The sequence below is a fragment of the Anser brachyrhynchus genome (genome assembly GCF_964034855.1).
Source record: "Anser brachyrhynchus genome assembly, chromosome: 12".
NCBI classification, from domain to species: domain Eukaryota; kingdom Metazoa; phylum Chordata; class Aves; order Anseriformes; family Anatidae; genus Anser; species Anser brachyrhynchus.
This window is the reverse complement of record NC_137707.1, coordinates 22315295-22334862: the sequence shown is the minus strand read 5'-3', so window position 1 is coordinate 22334862 and position 19568 is coordinate 22315295. Positions and strand designations below refer to the sequence as shown.

The window sequence follows — 19568 nt, the reverse complement described above, 5'->3', positions numbered from 1 at the left end:
TAAGGGGATGCCGAATAGATTGGGGCTGGAAAATTGGTCAAAGAAGCTTAGGTTCATGGTCAGGATCATGGTGTGGGTTTGGTAGTGAGGGAGGTCTTATTTGATGGGGGGTTGGTTGTGGTGAAGGCTAGTAGTTTTGGTTGGATGAGGAGTGCTAGGGTTAATCAGGTTATAATTATGATTGAAAATCATGGTGCGGGGTTAAGCTGTGGCATATCATTAAGGAGGGGGAAGTCCCTCTTTGGCTAGCTTAAAAGGCTAGTGCTGTTGCATAGCTTCTTAATGATTAGGATGATGATAGAAGGGACGATCAGGCCTCGAAATGTGGGAGTGGGGTTGATTCTACTACAATGGGTATGTAGCTGTGATTAGCCCCGCAAATTTCTGAGCATTGTCCGTAAAAAATCCCAGGCCGGGTGGTAATGAATGAAGTTTGGTTTAGTCGGCCTGGGATTGCGTCTGTTTTAACTCCGAGCGTTGGGACTGCTCAGGAGTGGAGTACGTCTCCTGCAGTAATGATCACACGGATGGGGGATTCTATTGGGATAACTACGCGGTGGTCAACTTCTAGCAGTCGGAAGTGGCCGTTGGGTAAGTCTGGGGTGGGCACTATGTAGGAGTCGAATGATAGGTCTTTGAAGTCTGTGTATTCGTAGCTTCAGTATCATTGGTGGCCGATGGCTTTTAGGGTGAGGTCTGGTTCATCGATTTTGTCCATTATGTAGAGGATTTGTAGGGATGGGAGGGCGAGGAGTACCAGGACGATAGCAGGTAGGATTGTCCAGATCAGCTCTACTTCTTGGGCGTCTACAGCATTGGACGAGAGTTTTTCTGTTAGTATGTGGGCTAAAAGGTAGAGAACTAGGCTGCAGATAGCTAGGGCAACGATTAGGGCGTGGTCGTGGAATTCAACGAGTTCTTCTATGATGGGTGATGAGGCGTCTTGGAATCCTAGTTGGGAGTGGTTGGCCACATGAGATGTACAGGATTTTTACCTGTGATTTAGTCTTGACAAGGCTATGTAATTGGTTTACTAACGTCTCATAAGAAAGAAGCATGAGCGGTTAATGCAGTTGGCTTGAAACCAGCATGTGAGGGTTCGATTCCTTCCTTTCTTGTACTTGGACGAAGGCCGGTTCCTCGAAAGTATGGTATGGGGGAGGGCAGCCGTGGATTCATTCAACGTTTGTGGTAGTTAGTTCTGGTTGTAGGACTTTTCGTTTGGCCGAAAAGGCTTCTCAGATGATGAATATTAGTATGATTACGGCTACTATTGAGATTAGGGAGCCGATGGAGGAAATGGTGTTTCATAGTGTGTAGGCGTCGGGATAGTCCGAGTATCGTCGGGGTATTCCTGCTAGGCCTAGGAAGTGCTGGGGGAAGAACGTTAGGTTTACTCCTGTAAATATTACCCCGAAGTGGGCTTTTGCTCATGTTTGGTGTAGGGTAAACCCAGTGAGTAGTGGGAATCAGTGAGTAAATCCTGCTAGAATGGCAAAGACGGCGCCTATGGATAGGACGTAGTGGAAGTGGGCAACTACGTAGTACGTGTCGTGCAGGGCGATGTCTAGGGAAGAGTTTGCAAGAACGATTCCTGTTAATCCTCCGATGGTAAATAGGAAGATAAATCCTAGAGCTCATAGTATTGGGGGGGTCTCATTTGATTGTTCCTCCGTGCAGGGTGGCTAGTCAGCTAAATACTTTGATTCCGGTAGGGATGGCAATGATTATAGTGGCTGATGTAAAGTAGGCTCGGGTATCAACGTCTATTCCTACTGTAAACATGTGGTGAGCTCAGACGATGAATCCTAGGAAGCCGATGGATAGTATGGCTCAGACTATTCCCATGTAGCCGAAGGGCTCCTTTTTGCCTGAGTAGTACGTGACTACGTGTGAGATGATTCCAAACCCCGGTAGGATCAGAATATAGACTTCTGGGTGTCCGAAGAATCAGAATAGGTGTTGGTACAGGATTGGGTCTCCTCCTCCAGCGGGGTCGAAGAATGTGGTGTTTAGGTTTCGATCAGTTAGTAATATTGTAATACCGGCGGCGAGTACGGGGAGTGATAGAAGGAGTAGGATGGCGGTAATTAGTACGGATCAGACAAATAGTGGGGTTTGGTATTGTGAGAGTGCGGGGGGTTTTATGTTGATGGCTGTGGTGATAAAGTTGATGGCCCCAAGGATGGAGGAGATACCGGCTAAGTGGAGTGAGAAGATAGCCAGGTCTACTGAAGCTCCGGCGTGGGCAAGGTCACCTGCTAGGGGAGGGTAGACAGTTCAGCCTGTGCCGGCGCCAGCTTCTACAGTGGATGAGGCTAGTAGGAGGAGGAATGATGGGGGGAGGAGTCAAAAGCTTATGTTGTTTATTCGCGGGAATGCTATGTCGGGGGCACCGATTATGAGGGGGCCTAATCAGTTGCCGAATCCTCCGATCATGATGGGTATGACTATAAAGAAGATTATTACAAAGGCGTGAGCGGTAACGATTACATTGTAAATTTGGTCGTCGCCTAGGAGAGTTCCTGGTTGTCCTAGTTCTGCGCGGATTAATAGGCTGAGTGCGGTGCCGACTATTCCTGCTCATGCCCCGAAGATGAGGTACAGGGTGCCAATATCCTTATGGTTAGTGGAAAATAGTCATCGGTTGATGAAGGTGACGGGTAAGATGGCTGAGTGTTGAAGCGTTAGGCTGTAGTCCTTTTTACAGAGGTTTAATTCCTCTTCTTATCGGCTCTGTAGTGAAATTCATGTTGAGTTGCAAGCTCATCGATGCGCACTAGGGTGCGTCAGGGTCTTTGTAGGCAGAAGCCAATTGGTTTAGGCATTTAGCTGTTAACTAGAGTTTTGTGGGATCGAAGCCCATCTGTCTAGGGAGGCTTTAGCTTAATTAAAGCGTCTGACTTGCATTCAGAAGATACAGGTTAATATTCTGTAAGTCTTAATGTGCAGAAACTAAGAGGGTTTAACTCTTATTTAAGGCTTTGAAGGCCTTCGGTTTGGGGTGTTATCCTAAGTTTCTAGACAATGGCATGTATTATTGGGGACAGGGGAAGTAAGAGGATTGATAGTGAGGCAAGGACCGCAGTAGGTGTGCTTGGGGCTTTGCTAGTGTATCATTGTTTTATGTGGTTAGAGGAGTTGGGGGGAAGGGTAATTGTTGAGTGGTATGAGAGGCGTAGGTAGAAGAAGAGGCTGAGCAGTGATAGCATGGCAATTGCCATGGCTGCTGGTGTTATTTCCTGTTTAGTTAGTTCTTGGATGATAAGTCACTTTGGTATAAAGCCTGTTAATGGGGGGAGGCCTGCTAGGGATAAAAGTACTAGTATTAGGGTGGCGTTTAGCACTGGGGTTTTTGTTCATGAGGTTGTGATCATGGATAGGTTAAGGGCTTTGATTTTGTTAAGGGCTAGGAATACGGCTGATGTTATGATTGTGTATAGGTAGAAGGTAAGTAAGGCCAATTTGGGGCTGTAAACTAGGATGATGGCGATTCAGCCTAAGTGGGAGATGGACGAGAAGGCTAGGATTTTGCGTGTTTGTGTTTGGTTCAGTCCTATTCAGCCTCCTAGTGCTGTTGAGGCTAGGGCCATGGCGGTGAGTAGAGCTGGGTCGAGGGATTTGGATGTTAGTAGGAGCAGGGTTAGTGGGGGGAATTTTATGAGGGTCGAGAGTAGCAGGGCTGTTATTAGTGGCGATCCTTGTAGTACTTCTGGGAATCAGAAGTGAAATGGCACTAGGCCCAGTTTAATAGCGATTGCTGCTGTCAGTAGTAGACAGGAGGTTGGGTGGTTTATTTGTGTGATGTCTCATTGGCCGGTGACTCAGGCATTGGTTATGCTAGAGAATAGGACCAGGGCGGAAGCAGCTGCTTGGGTTAGGAAGTATTTCGTTGCGGCTTCTACTGCTCGTGGGTGGTGGGATTTGGCAATTAGGGGAATGATGGCTAGTGCGTTGATCTCCAGTCCTGTCCAGGCCAGAACTCAGTGGTTGCTGGAAATTGTGATTGTGGTGCCCAAGATGAGGCTGAAGGTTATGATTGGGGTCGCGTAAGGGTTCATTAGTAGAGGAGGGGGTTAAACCATCATTTTCGGGGTATGGGCCCGATAGCTTGATTAGCTGACTCTACTAGAAAATAATATAAGGGAAGTATGGAGAATTTTGATTTCTCTTGTGTGGGTTCAATTCCTACTTTTCTAAGGTCAACAGGAAATGAGAGGGCTGTTATACCTCTATGTTCACTTTATCATAGTGACCCTTTGTAGTTCAGGCACATTTCCTTATGTAAGGAGGTAGGCCTGCATAGCAGATAGGTATGCTGATGTGTCAGAGGCACAGAGCTAGTGTGAGGGGTAGGAAGTTTTTTCATAGTAGGTGCATTAGTTGGTCATATCGGAATCGTGGGTATGAAGCTCGGACCCATAAGAAACCAGAAGATAGTAGGAGGACTTTTGTGGCTAGGATGACGGGGAATAGTTCTGTGGGTGGCCCTAGGGCGCTTGGGTTTAGGAATATGATGGCTGTAAGTGTATTTATTAGCATAATGTTCGCATATTCAGCTAGGAAGAATAAGGCGAAGGGTCCTGCGGCGTATTCAACGTTAAACCCTGAGACTAGCTCAGATTCACCCTCTGTGAGGTCAAAAGGAGCTCGGTTTGTCTCTGCTAGGGTGGATACGTATCATATTATTGCTAGGGGTCATGAGGAGAAAATGAAGTATAGAGGCTCCTGTGCGACGGCAAAGGAGCTGAGTGTGTAGCTTCCGCTTAGTATGATTATTGATAGCAGGATTATGGCCAGTGTCACTTCGTATGAAATGGTCTGTGCTACTGCCCGTAGGGCTCCGATTAGTGCGTATTTTGAGTTCGAGGCTCAGCCTGATCATAGGACTGAGTAGACGGCTAGGCTTGACATGGCTATTAGGAAGAGAACTCCGAGGTTTAGATCTGCTAGGGGAAATGGGAGTGGTAGTGGTGCTCAAGTGGTGAGGGCTAGGACAAGGGCTAGTATTGGTATCAGAATGAATAGAAGTGGGGAAGAGGTAGAGGGTCGGATGGGCTCTTTGGTAAATAGTTTCAGTCCGTCCGCAAATGGTTGAAGTAGGCCAAAAGGCCCGACAACGTTAGGGCCTTTGCGGGATTGTATGTAGCTTAGGATTTTCCGTTCTACTAGGGTTAGGAAGGCTACGGCAATCAGGATTGGGATGATGTATAGGAGGGATATAACGAGGCAGCTTAGTGTTGTTATTTGAATCATGGGTGAAGCTAGGGAGAGGATTTGAACCTCTGGGGAAAGGGCTTAAGCCTTCTGCACTTGCCGGGCTCTGCCACTCTAGCTGGTCCTTTTCTAGGATTGAAAGTGGTGGGGGAAGGCCCTCTTCACGGTTTAGTTGGTTTCACTGCTTAGAGGGGGGGGGCGTGCTTGTGGTATTGGCCCCACTTTCCCGGTCCTTTCGTACTGGGGAGAGTGTGTCATAGATAGAAACCGACCTGGATTGCTCCGGTCTGAACTCAGATCACGTAGGACTGTTAATCGTTGAACAAACGAACCCTTAATAGCGGCTGCACCATTAGGATGTCCTGATCCAACATCGAGGTCGTAAACCCCCCTGTCGATATGGGCTCTTGAGGGGGATTGCGCTGTTATCCCTGGGGTAGCTTGGTCCATTAATCAATTATATTGGGTCTGGTCACTGTTAGCACTTTGAGGGGTAGCTCTAGGTAAAGAGGTATGGTCTTGTTTTTGGAGGATTTGTTCTCCTCCAAGGTCGCCCCAACCGAAAAATATCGACCAGGCTCTGCGATGGTAGTGGCCCCAGTGGGGTTGATTGAGGATTCGCGGTGGTCGTTGATTTTTAAGTTCCACAGGGTCTTCTCGTCTTATGTTCACATCCCCGCTTTTGCACGGGGAGATCAATTTCACTGATTATCTGTGAGAGACAGTTAAGACCTCGTTTAGCCATTCATACAAGTCTCGATTTATGGGACAATTGATTGCGCTACCTTTGCACGGTTAGGATACCGCGGCCGTTAAACCTAAGTCACCGGGCAGGCATCACCTTCAATACTTGTTTAATTTGCTGAAGGCTATGTTTTTGGTAAACAGTCGGGCCTTATTAATTTGCCGAGTTCCTTTCACAGATTTTAATCGCTCTTATAGGCGCTCCTGAGTCGGGTTAACAGGGTTAGTTAATACGTGGTCTTGTAGGGGTTTTTGTATCTGTCTAGGTCTGTTAATAATGTTTCTATGTAAGCTTGCGCCGTTAGAGGGGTGTGGCCCTGAGTTACTTATTTTAGCATTAATTCTCCTATATTCATAGGTTGACCTGTTTGTGATAAGGGAATCATCTTATTTTGGTATTTTTAGGTGGTGGAGCTTTGACGCACTCTTTTTTGATGGCTGCTTTAGGGCCCACGGTAGGATCAGTAGTAAGAATTATCCGCTAGTCGAGGTTGTGTCCTTTTTTAATGGAGCTGTCCCTCCATTAAATAGCTCTTAATCATCTCATTAGGGTTCAGGATGTCCGGTAGGGAGGATTAAGGGGGAACTTAGATTCGTTTCACAGGTAACCAGCTATCACCCAGCTCGGTTGGCTTTTCACCTCTACTGACAAGTCATCCCACTCTTTTGCAACAGAGACGGGTTCGCTCTCTTTAACTGCTTGAAAGTAGCTCGCTTGGGTTTCGGGGGGGCAAACTTTAGTTCACTTTGCTTGGTTGTTCTCGCTAAACCATGATGCAAAAGGTACAAGGGTTGATCTTTGCTGTCTGTCGCTTTGATTGTTTCACTGCTATTTCATCTTTCCCTTACGGTACTGGGGTCTCTATCGCGTCTAAGTGTCTTTTCTATCGCCTATACTAAGACTGTAAAATGCTTTAGTTTAATTAGTTTAGTAAATTCTTTAGTTTTGGTGTACTATTTGTGTGGTTGAGCTAGAGGGGGGGCTTCAAGACGATCCGGTCTAGTAGATATCTTTCAGGTGTAAGCTGAGTGCTTTGGTGTTATAGCTACGTCTTGATATTCTAAGTACACCTTCCGGGACACTTACCTTGTTACGACTTACCTCATCTTCAGCGTATTTATGGTATTAGTTATGTGGGATGTGGCTTTTGAGGAGGGTGACGGGCGGTATGTACGTGCCCCAGGGCCGGCTTAAAGTAGGCTCTATTGTCCCACTTTACTGCTAAATCCGCTTTCCAGAAGTGGTTTCACGCTTCTTTCCGTGTGCCCTATGAATAGGGAATGTAGCCCATTTCTTCCACTCCATAGGCTATACCTTGACCTGTCTTATTAGCGGGGTGCTATTGTGTCCACTGTTGTGCTCTCATTCGAGGTGGGCTGGCGACGGCGGTATGTAGGCTGTGTTGGCAAGGGGTGGTTGGGTTAATCGGGGATTATCGATTGTAGAACAGGCTCCTCTAGGTGGGTTTGGGGCACCGCCAAGTCCTTAGAGTTTTAAGCGTTTGTGCTCGTAGTTCTCTGGCGGATACTTCGGTAAAGTAAGTATCAAGATTTAGGGCCAGGCATAGTGGGGTATCTAATCCCAGTTTGGGCCCTGGCTTTCGTGGGTTTAAATCAGTCGTTAGTTCCTAAGATCATCTTAATGGTGTGTTTAGGTGCATCTTGGGCTTATGACAGCTCAGTTGCATTTTGATCTTAGTTAGCTAGGATAGGCATTTTACCACTCTTTACGCCGTGTCAATAGGACGGTTGATTTGGGTTTCTTGTATGACCGCGGTGGCTGGCACAAGATTTACCAACCCTTGAAGTTAGGCTGTTGCTATAACTAAGTCAAGTTTGCACTCATTGCTTAATGTTAATTACTGCTGAATACCCGTGGGGGCGTGGCTTAGCGAGGCGTCTTGGGCTACTACTTGGGTGTGCCTGATACCCGCTCCTCAAGGCCTGTATGGGGGTAGGTGGTCGAGGGCGTTTACACTGGGGCGCGGATACTTGCATGTATATATTTAGCAAAAACCAACCGTAAGGTTAGGACTAAGTCTTTTGTCCGCAGGCATGTTTTATGCCATCTTGGCAACTTCAGTGCCATGCTTTGTGTTAAGCTATGTGGACGGGGGTGTGGTTAGCTGATAGTTGAGTGGTGAGTGAGAGTGAAGTATATGAAATTATTGCTTGTGTTTACTATTTTTAGTACTGGAGTTTCTCTAAGTCCTAGGACTAGGAGGAAATGGTGTTTCATAGTGTGTAGGCGTCGGGATAGTCCGAGTATCGTCGGGGTATTCCTGCTAGGCCTAGGAAGTGCTGGGGGAAGAACGTTAGGTTTACTCCTGTAAATATTACCCCGAAGTGGGCTTTTGCTCATGTTTGGTGTAGGGTAAACCCAGTGAGTAGTGGGAATCAGTGAGTAAATCCTGCTAGAATGGCAAAGACGGCGCCTTTGGATAGGACGTAGTGGAAGTGGACACTATTTGTCTGATCCGTACTAATTACCGCCATCCTACTCCTTCTATCACTCCCCGTACTCGCCGCCGGTATTACAATATTACTAACTGATCGAAACCTAAACACCACATTCTTCGACCCCGCTGGAGGAGGAGACCCAATCCTGTACCAACACCTATTCTGATTCTTCGGACACCCAGAAGTCTATATTCTGATCCTACCGGGGTTCGGAATCATCTCACACGTAGTCACGTACTACTCAGGCAAAAAGGAGCCCTTCGGCTACATGGGAATAGTCTGAGCCATACTATCCATCGGCTTCCTAGGATTCATCGTCTGAGCTCACCACATGTTTACAGTAGGAATAGACGTTGATACCCGAGCCTACTTTACATCAGCCACTATAATCATTGCCATCCCTACCGGAATCAAAGTATTTAGCTGACTAGCCACCCTGCACGGAGGAACAATCAAATGAGACCCCCCCCAATACTATGAGCTCTAGGATTTATCTTCCTATTTACCATCGGAGGATTAACAGGAATCGTTCTTGCAAACTCTTCCCTAGACATCGCCCTGCACGACACGTACTACGTAGTTGCCCACTTCCACTACGTCCTATCCATAGGCGCCGTCTTTGCCATTCTAGCAGGATTTACTCACTGATTCCCACTACTCACTGGGTTTACCCTACACCAAACATGAGCAAAAGCCCACTTCGGGGTAATATTTACAGGAGTAAACCTAACGTTCTTCCCCCAGCACTTCCTAGGCCTAGCAGGAATACCCCGACGATACTCGGACTATCCCGACGCCTACACACTATGAAACACCATTTCCTCCTAGTCCTAGGACTTAGAGAAACTCCAGTACTAAAAATAGTAAACACAAGCAATAATTTCATATACTTCACTCTCACTCACCACTCAACTATCAGCTAACCACACCCCCGTCCACATAGCTTAACACAAAGCATGGCACTGAAGTTGCCAAGATGGCATAAAACATGCCTGCGGACAAAAGACTTAGTCCTAACCTTACGGTTGGTTTTTGCTAAATATATACATGCAAGTATCCGCGCCCCAGTGTAAACGCCCTCGACCACCTACCCCCATACAGGCCTTGAGGAGCGGGTATCAGGCACACCCAAGTAGTAGCCCAAGACGCCTCGCTAAGCCACGCCCCCACGGGTATTCAGCAGTAATTAACATTAAGCAATGAGTGCAAACTTGACTTAGTTATAGCAACAGCCTAACTTCAAGGGTTGGTAAATCTTGTGCCAGCCACCGCGGTCATACAAGAAACCCAAATCAACCGTCCTATTGACACGGCGTAAAGAGTGGTAAAATGCCTATCCTAGCTAACTAAGATCAAAATGCAACTGAGCTGTCATAAGCCCAAGATGCACCTAAACACACCATTAAGATGATCTTAGGAACTAACGACTGATTTAAACCCACGAAAGCCAGGGCCCAAACTGGGATTAGATACCCCACTATGCCTGGCCCTAAATCTTGATACTTACTTTACCGAAGTATCCGCCAGAGAACTACGAGCACAAACGCTTAAAACTCTAAGGACTTGGCGGTGCCCCAAACCCACCTAGAGGAGCCTGTTCTACAATCGATAATCCCCGATTAACCCAACCACCCCTTGCCAACACAGCCTACATACCGCCGTCGCCAGCCCACCTCGAATGAGAGCACAACAGTGGACACAATAGCACCCCGCTAATAAGACAGGTCAAGGTATAGCCTATGGAGTGGAAGAAATGGGCTACATTCCCTATTCATAGGGCACACGGAAAGAAGCGTGAAACCACTTCTGGAAGGCGGATTTAGCAGTAAAGTGGGACAATAGAGCCTACTTTAAGCCGGCCCTGGGGCACGTACATGGTTAAACATGACTGTTAGTAGTGTGGCGAGCCATAGTGGGAAGGCTAGGGCTATGTTCATAGATAGTTGGGTGGTTGGGGTGAATGTATATGGAAGGAGGCCTAGAAGGTTGATTGTAAGAAGTATGATTATTAGGGATGTAAATATTATGGCTCATTTGTGGCCATTTTTGTTGAGTGGGACTATTAGTTGTTTTGTGATTAGGTGAAGGAGTCATGTTTGGATAGTAGAAAGGCGGTTGTTGATTCATCGGTTGTTTGGGGACGGGAATAGTAGGGCTGGGAAGAGTAGGGATAGTAGGATTAAGGGGATGCCAAATAGATTGGGGCTGGAAAATTGGTCAAAGAAGCTTAGGTTCATGGTCAGGATCATGGTGTGGGTTTGGTAGTGAGGGAGGTCTTATTTGATGGGGTTGTGGTGGTTGTGGTTGGTTGTGGTGAAGGCTAGTAGTTTTGGTTGGATGAGGAGTGCTAGGGTTAATCAGGTTATAATTATGATTGAAAATCATGGTGCGGGGTTAAGCTGTGGCATATCATTAAGGAGGGGGAAGTCCCTCTTTGGCTAGCTTAAAAGGCTAGTGCTGTTGCATAGCTTCTTAATGATTAGGATGATGATAGAAGGGACGATCAGGCCTCGAAATGTGGGAGTGGGGTTGATTCTACTACAATGGGTATGTAGCTGTGATTAGCCCCGCAAATTTCTGAGCATTGTCCGTAAAAAATCCCAGGCCGGGTGGTAATGAATGAAGTTTGGTTTAGTCGGCCTGGGATTGCGTCTGTTTTAACTCCGAGCGTTGGGACTGCTCAGGAGTGGAGTACGTCTCCTGCAGTAATGATCACGCGGATGGGGGATTCTATTGGGATAACTACGCGGTGGTCAACTTCTAGCAGTCGGAAGTGGCCGTTGGGTAAGTCTGGGGTGGGCACTATGTAGGAGTCGAATGATAGGTCTTTGAAGTCTGTGTATTCGTAGCTTCAGTATCATTGGTGGCCGATGGCTTTTAGGGTGAGGTCTGGTTCGTCGATTTCATCCATTATGTAGAGGATTTGTAGGGATGGGAGGGCGAGGAGTACCAGGACGATAGCAGGTAGGATTGTCCAGATCAGCTCTACTTCTTGGGCGTCTACAGCATTGGACGAGAGTTTTTCTGTTAGTATGTGGGCTAAAAGGTAGAGAACTAGGCTGCAGATAGCTAGGGCAACGATTAGGGCGTGGTCGTGGAATTCAACGAGTTCTTCTATGATGGGTGATGAGGCGTCTTGGAATCCTAGTTGGGAGTGGTTGGCCACATGAGATGTACAGGATTTTTACCTGTGATTTAGTCTTGACAAGGCTATGTAATTGGTTTACTAACGTCTCATAAGAAAGAAGCATGAGCGGTTAACCTCCTGGGAGACCCAGAAAACTTCACCCCAGCAAACCCACTAGTAACCCCACCACACATCAAGCCAGAATGATACTTCCTATTCGCCTACGCCATCCTACGTTCAATCCCAAATAAACTAGGAGGCGTATTAGCACTGGCCGCCTCCGTACTGATCCTATTCCTAATCCCATTCCTGCACAAATCAAAACAACGAGCAATAACATTCCGACCACTCTCCCAGCTCCTATTCTGAGTACTAGTCGCCGACCTCCTCGTCCTAACATGAGTAGGAAGCCAACCCGTCGAACACCCATTCATCATCATCGGCCAACTCGCTTCAATCGCCTACTTCACTATCCCCCTATTTCTCCTCCCCGCCGCAAGCGCCCTAGAAAACAAAATACTCAACTGCTAAATACTCTAATAGTTTATAAAAACATTGGTCTTGTAAACCAAAGATTGAAGACTTACCACTTCTTAGAGTACCCCAAACTCAGAAAAAAAGGACTCAAACCTTTATCTCCAGCTCCCAAAGCTGGCATTTTCAATAAACTATTCTCTGACCCTAACCCCTAAACCGCCCGAATAGCACCCCGCGACAACCCCCGCACAAGCTCCAATACAACAAACAAAGTCAACAACAGCCCCCAACCCGCCACTAAAAACATCCCTGCCCCATGTGAATAAAACATGGAAACTCCACTAAAATCCGACCGAACAACAAACACCCCAACATTATTCACAGTAGAAACCCCGAACTTCCAAGCCCCCATAAACCCCCCAAACACCAACCCCCCAAAAACAATTGCCACAAACGCTACTGCACATCCAATCACCCGTCAATCCCCCCAAGCCCCAGGGAAAGGCTCCGCTGCTAAAGCTACTGAATAAACAAACACCACCAGCATACCCCCCAAATACACCATAAACAGCACTAAAGCCACGAACGAAACCCCAAGGCCCAGCAACCACCCGCACCCCGCCACAGACGCTAACACCAAACCAACAACCCCATAATACGGCGAAGGATTCGACGCCACACCCAAAACACCCACCGCAAAGCAAATCCCTAAAAAAAACATAAAATAAGTCATTATTCCTGCCCGGACACTACCCGAGGCCTGCGGCTCGAAAAGCCGCCATTGTTCTCAACTACAGGAACTAACCGCAAGCCCCCAATAATTCTACCCCATCTATGCCATTATGCTTAACCCCCCCCCCCTCCCCCCCCGAGGCGGGGGTATTTGGTTATGCATATTCGTGCATAAATTTATATACCCCATATACATACATACTATAGTACCAGTAATATACATTATATACGGACTATCTTATAAGCAGGTGCTAAACCCATACATGTACACGGCCATTAAACCCTTAAACACACTCCTACCAAACCACCCGGCATGAATGTTCTAGGACCATACCCCACAACACCCAATACAACTCCACTCAAGTGCATAACAAGACCCCATTTTAATGAATGCTCACAGGACATGCTCCAACAACAACTCTCCACCACATATCTCATGCAGTTCGTATCAGACGGATTTATTAATCGTACTCCTCACGTGAAATCAGCAACCCGTTGCACATAATGTCCGGTATGACTAGCTTCAGGCCCATACGTTCCCCCTAAACCCCTCGCCCTCCTCACATTTTTGCGCCTCTGGTTCCTCGGTCAGGGCCATCCATTGGGTTCACTCACCCCTCCTTGCCCTTCAAAGTGGCATCTGTGAGTACTTTCACCTTCTCAATGCGTAATCGCGGCATGTTCCAGCTTTCTGGCGCCTCTGGTTCCTCTTATTTTTTCCGGGGTTACCTCACAGGTGGCTATTCCCAGTGATCTCGGGGGTCCCACAATCTAAGCCTGGACACACCTGCCTCACGGCCTATCCTATATTTCAAGGGTCCCTCGATGAGACGGTTGGCGTATATGGGGAATCATCCTGACACTGATGCACTTTGACCACATTCAGTTAATGTTACCTCCACCCTCCGGGTTAAATGGGGCTATTGGATGAATGCTCGTTGGACATAGCACAAAACAACAAATCATTAAGCGCAACCCCTGCGCTTCACAAACTAAACCAGTAAACTTTCGCTAACCACCATGTAGCATAAACCTTCATCGCCCAATCCCAGCAAACTACCTCTAAAACTCCATTAATCATCCCTTCCATGACATCATCGGAACGATGTATATATACACACAAACACATACAAAATAACTTAAACTTATTAGAGAAACTCCAGTACTAAAAATAGTAAACACAAGCAATAATTTCATATACTTCACTCTCACTCACCACTCAACTATCAGCTAACCACACCCCCGTCCACATAGCTTAACACAAAGCATGGCACTGAAGTTGCCAAGATGGCATAAAACATGCCTGCGGACAAAAGACTTAGTCCTAACCTTACGGTTGGTTTTTGCTAAATATATACATGCAAGTATCCGCGCCCCAGTGTAAACGCCCTCAACCACCTACCCCCATACAGGCCTTGAGGAGCGGGTATCAGGCACACCCAAGTAGTAGCCCAAGACGCCTCGCTAAGCCACGCCCCCACGGGTATTCAGCAGTAATTAACATTAAGCAATGAGTGCAAACTTGACTTAGTTATAGCAACAGCCTAACTTCAAGGGTTGGTAAATCTTGTGCCAGCCACCGCAGTCATACAAGAAACCCAAATCAACCGTCCTATTGACACGGCGTAAAGAGTGGTAAAATGCCTATCCTAGCTAACTAAGATCAAAATGCAACTGAGCTGTCATAAGCCCAAGATGCACCTAAACACACCATTAAGATGATCTTAGGAACTAACGACTGATTTAAACCCACGAAAGCCAGGGCCCAAACTGGGATTAGATACCCCACTATGCCTGGCCCTAAATCTTGATACTTACTTTACCGAAGTATCCGCCAGAGAACTACGAGCACAAACGCTTAAAACTCTAAGGACTTGGCGGTGCCCCAAACCCACCTAGAGGAGCCTGTTCTACAATCGATAATCCCCGATTAACCCAACCACCCCTTGCCAACACAGCCTACATACCGCCGTCGCCAGCCCACCTCGAATGAGAGCACAACAGTGGACACAATAGCACCCCGCTAATAAGACAGGTCAAGGTATAGCCTATGGAGTGGAAGAAATGGGCTACATTCCCTATTCATAGGGCACACGGAAAGAAGCGTGAAACCACTTCTGGAAGGCGGATTTAGCAGTAAAGTGGGACAATAGAGCCTACTTTAAGCCGGCCCTGGGGCACGTACATACCGCCCGTCACCCTCCTCAAAAGCCACATCCCACATAACTAATACCATAAATACGCTGAAGATGAGGTAAGTCGTAACAAGGTAAGTGTACCGGAAGGTGTACTTAGAATATCAAGATGTAGCTATAACACCAAAGCACTCAGCTTACACCTGAAAGATATCTACTAGACCGGATCGTCTTGAAGCCCCCCCTCTAGCTCAACCACACAAATAGTACACCAAAACTAAAGAATTTACTAAACTAATTAAACTAAAGCATTTTACAGTCTTAGTATAGGCGATAGAAAAGACACTTAGACGCGATAGAGACCCCAGTACCGTAAGGGAAAGATGAAATAGCAGTGAAACAATCAAAGCGACAGACAGCAAAGATCAACCCTTGTACCTTTTGCATCATGGTTTAGCGAGAACAACCAAGCAAAGTGAACTAAAGTTTGCCCCCCCGAAACCCAAGCGAGCTACTTTCAAGCAGTTAAAGAGAGCGAACCCGTCTCTGTTGCAAAAGAGTGGGATGACTTGTCAGTAGAGGTGAAAAGCCAACCGAGCTGGGTGATAGCTGGTTACCTGTGAAACGAATCTAAGTTCCCCCTTAATCCTCCCTACCGGACATCCTGAACCCTAATGAGATGATTAAGAGCTATTTAATGGAGGGACAGCTCCATTAAAAAAGGACACAACCTCGACTAGCGGATAATTCTTACTACTGATCCTACCGTGGGCCCTAAAGCAGCCATCAAAAAAGAGTGCGTCAAAGCTCCACCACCTAAAAATACCAAAATAAGATGATTCCCTTATCACAAACAGGTCAACCTATGAATATAGGAGAATTAATGCTAAAATAAGTAACTCAGGGCCACACCCCTCTAACGGCGCAAGCTTACATAGAAACATTATTAACAGACCTAGACAGATACAAAAACCCCTACAAGACCACGTATTAACTAACCCTGTTAACCCGACTCAGGAGCGCCTATAAGAGCGATTAAAATCTGTGAAAGGAACTCGGCAAATTAATAAGGCCCGACTGTTTACCAAAAACATAGCCTTCAGCAAATTAAACAAGTATTGAAGGTGATGCCTGCCCGGTGACTTAGGTTTAACGGCCGCGGTATCCTAACCGTGCAAAGGTAGCGCAATCAATTGTCCCATAAATCGAGACTTGTATGAATGGCTAAACGAGGTCTTAACTGTCTCTCACAGATAATCAGTGAAATTGATCTCCCCGTGCAAAAGCGGGGATGTGAACATAAGACGAGAAGACCCTGTGGAACTTAAAAATCAACGACCACCGCGAATCCTCAATCAACCCCACTGGGGCCACTACCATCGCAGAGCCTGGTCGATATTTTTCGGTTGGGGCGACCTTGGAGGAGAACAAATCCTCCAAAAACAAGACCATACCTCTTTACCTAGAGCTACCCCTCAAAGTGCTAACAGTGACCAGACCCAATATAATTGATTAATGGACCAAGCTACCCCAGGGATAACAGCGCAATCCCCCTCAAGAGCCCATATCGACAGGGGGGTTTACGACCTCGATGTTGGATCAGGACATCCTAATGGTGCAGCCGCTATTAAGGGTTCGTTTGTTCAACGATTAACAGTCCTACGTGATCTGAGTTCAGACCGGAGCAATCCAGGTCGGTTTCTATCTATGACACACTCTCCCCAGTACGAAAGGACCGGGAAAGTGGGGCCAATACCACAAGCACGCCCCCCCCCTCTAAGCAGTGAAACCAACTAAACCGTGAAGAGGGCCTTCCCCCACCACTTTCAATCCTAGAAAAGGACCAGCTAGAGTGGCAGAGCCCGGCAAGTGCAGAAGGCTTAAGCCCTTTCCCCAGAGGTTCAAATCCTCTCCCTAGCTTCACCCATGATTCAAATAACAACACTAAGCTGCCTCGTTATATCCCTCCTATACATCATCCCAATCCTGATTGCCGTAGCCTTCCTAACCCTAGTAGAACGGAAAATCCTAAGCTACATACAATCCCGCAAAGGCCCTAACGTTGTCGGGCCTTTTGGCCTACTTCAACCATTTGCGGACGGACTGAAACTATTTACCAAAGAGCCCATCCGACCCTCTACCTCTTCCCCACTTCTATTCATTCTGATACCAATACTAGCCCTTGTCCTAGCCCTCACCACTTGAGCACCACTACCACTCCCATTTCCCCTAGCAGATCTAAACCTCGGAGTTCTCTTCCTAATAGCCATGTCAAGCCTAGCCGTCTACTCAGTCCTATGATCAGGCTGAGCCTCGAACTCAAAATACGCACTAATCGGAGCCCTACGGGCAGTAGCACAGACCATTTCATACGAAGTGACACTGGCCATAATCCTGCTATCAATAATCATACTAAGCGGAAGCTACACACTCAGCTCCTTTGCCGTCGCACAGGAGCCTCTATACTTCATTTTCTCCTCATGACCCCTAGCAATAATATGATACGTATCCACCCTAGCAGAGACAAACCGAGCTCCTTTTGACCTCACAGAGGGTGAATCTGAGCTAGTCTCAGGGTTTAACGTTGAATACGCCGCAGGACCCTTCGCCTTATTCTTCCTAGCTGAATATGCGAACATTATGCTAATAAATACACTTACAGCCATCATATTCCTAAACCCAAGCGCCCTAGGGCCACCCACAGAACTATTCCCCGTCATCCTAGCCACAAAAGTCCTCCTACTATCTTCTGGTTTCTTATGGGTCCGAGCTTCATACCCACGATTCCGATATGACCAACTAATGCACCTACTATGAAAAAACTTCCTACCCCTCACACTAGCTCTGTGCCTCTGACACATCAGCATACCTATCTGCTATGCAGGCCTACCTCCTTACATAAGGAAATGTGCCTGAACTACAAAGGGTCACTATGATAAAGTGAACATAGAGGTATAACAGCCCTCTCATTTCCTGTTGACCTTAGAAAAGTAGGAATTGAACCCACACAAGAGAAATCAAAATTCTCCATACTTCCCTTATATTATTTTCTAGTAGAGTCAGCTAATCAAGCTATCGGGCCCATACCCCGAAAATGATGGTTTAACCCCCTCCTCTACTAATGAACCCTTACGCGACCCCAATCATAACCTTCAGCCTCATCTTGGGCACCACAATCACAATTTCCAGCAACCACTGAGTTCTGGCCTGGACAGGACTGGAGATCAACGCACTAGCCATCATTCCCCTAATTGCCAAATCCCACCACCCACGAGCAGTAGAAGCCGCAACGAAATACTTCCTAACCCAAGCAGCTGCTTCCGCCCTGGTCCTATTCTCTAGCATAACCAATGCCTGAGTCACCGGCCAATGAGACATCACACAAATAAACCACCCAACCTCCTGTCTACTACTGACAGCAGCAATCGCTATTAAACTGGGCCTAGTGCCATTTCACTTCTGATTCCCAGAAGTACTACAAGGATCGCCACTAATAACAGCCCTGCTACTCTCGACCCTCATAAAATTCCCCCCACTAACCCTGCTCCTACTAACATCCAAATCCCTCGACCCAGCTCTACTCACCGCCATGGCCCTAGCCTCAACAGCACTAGGAGGCTGAATAGGACTGAACCAAACACAAACACGCAAAATCCTAGCCTTCTCGTCCATCTCCCACTTAGGCTGAATCGCCATCATCCTAGTTTACAGCCCCAAATTGGCCTTACTTACCTTCTACCTATACACAATCATAACATCAGCCGTATTCCTAGCCCTTAACAAAATCAAAGCCCTTAACCTATCCATGATCACAACCTCATGAACAAAAACCCCAGTGCTAAACGCCACCCTAATACTAGTACTTTTATCCCTAGCAGGCCTCCCCCCATTAACAGGCTTTATACCAAAGTGACTTATCATCCAAGAACTAACTAAACAGGAAATAACACCAGCAGCCATGGCAATTGCCATGCTATCACTGCTCAGCCTCTTCTTCTACCTACGCCTCGCATACCACTCAACAATTACCCTTCCCCCCAACTCCTCTAACCACATAAAACAATGATACACTAGCAAAGCCCCAAGCACACCTACTGCGGTCCTTGCCTCACTATCAATCCTCTTACTTCCCCTGTCCCCAATAATACATGCCATTGTCTAGAAACTTAGGATAACACCCCAAACCGAAGGCCTTCAAAGCCTTAAATAAGAGTTAAACCCTCTTAGTTTCTGCACATTAAGACTTACAGAATATTAACCTGTATCTTCTGAATGCAAGTCAGACGCTTTAATTAAGCTAAAGCCTCCCTAGACAGATGGGCTTCGATCCCACAAAACTCTAGTTAACAGCTAAATGCCTAAACCAATTGGCTTCTGCCTACAAAGACCCTGACGCACCCTAGTGCGCATCGATGAGCTTGCAACTCAACATGAATTTCACTACAGAGCCGATAAGAAGAGGAATTAAACCTCTGTAAAAAGGACTACAGCCTAACGCTTCAACACTCAGCCATCTTACCCGTCACCTTCATCAACCGATGACTATTTTCCACTAACCATAAGGATATTGGCACCCTGTACCTCATCTTCGGGGCATGAGCAGGAATAGTCGGCACCACACTCAGCCTATTAATCCGCGCAGAACTAGGACAACCAGGAACTCTCCTAGGCGACGA

General features: G+C 46.9%; 2 long non-coding RNA genes across 2 annotated transcripts in view; one reads left to right on the top strand and one right to left on the bottom strand.

Annotated features, from left to right (window-relative positions):
• Positions 1–1043: 1043 nt before the first annotated feature.
• The window catches only part of LOC308176322, a 54911-nt gene continuing 36386 nt past the window's right edge, over positions 1044–19568 (bottom strand). Inside the window, exon 4 of the long non-coding RNA XR_013938228.1 lies at positions 1044–2429. This is a non-coding gene — a long non-coding RNA (uncharacterized lncRNA). The remainder of the gene's footprint in view (positions 2430–19568) is intronic.
• Positions 1847–19410, top strand: LOC308176323. Its single transcript, XR_013938229.1, has 2 exons — positions 1847–1961; positions 8652–19410. It is a non-coding gene; the product is annotated as an uncharacterized lncRNA (long non-coding RNA).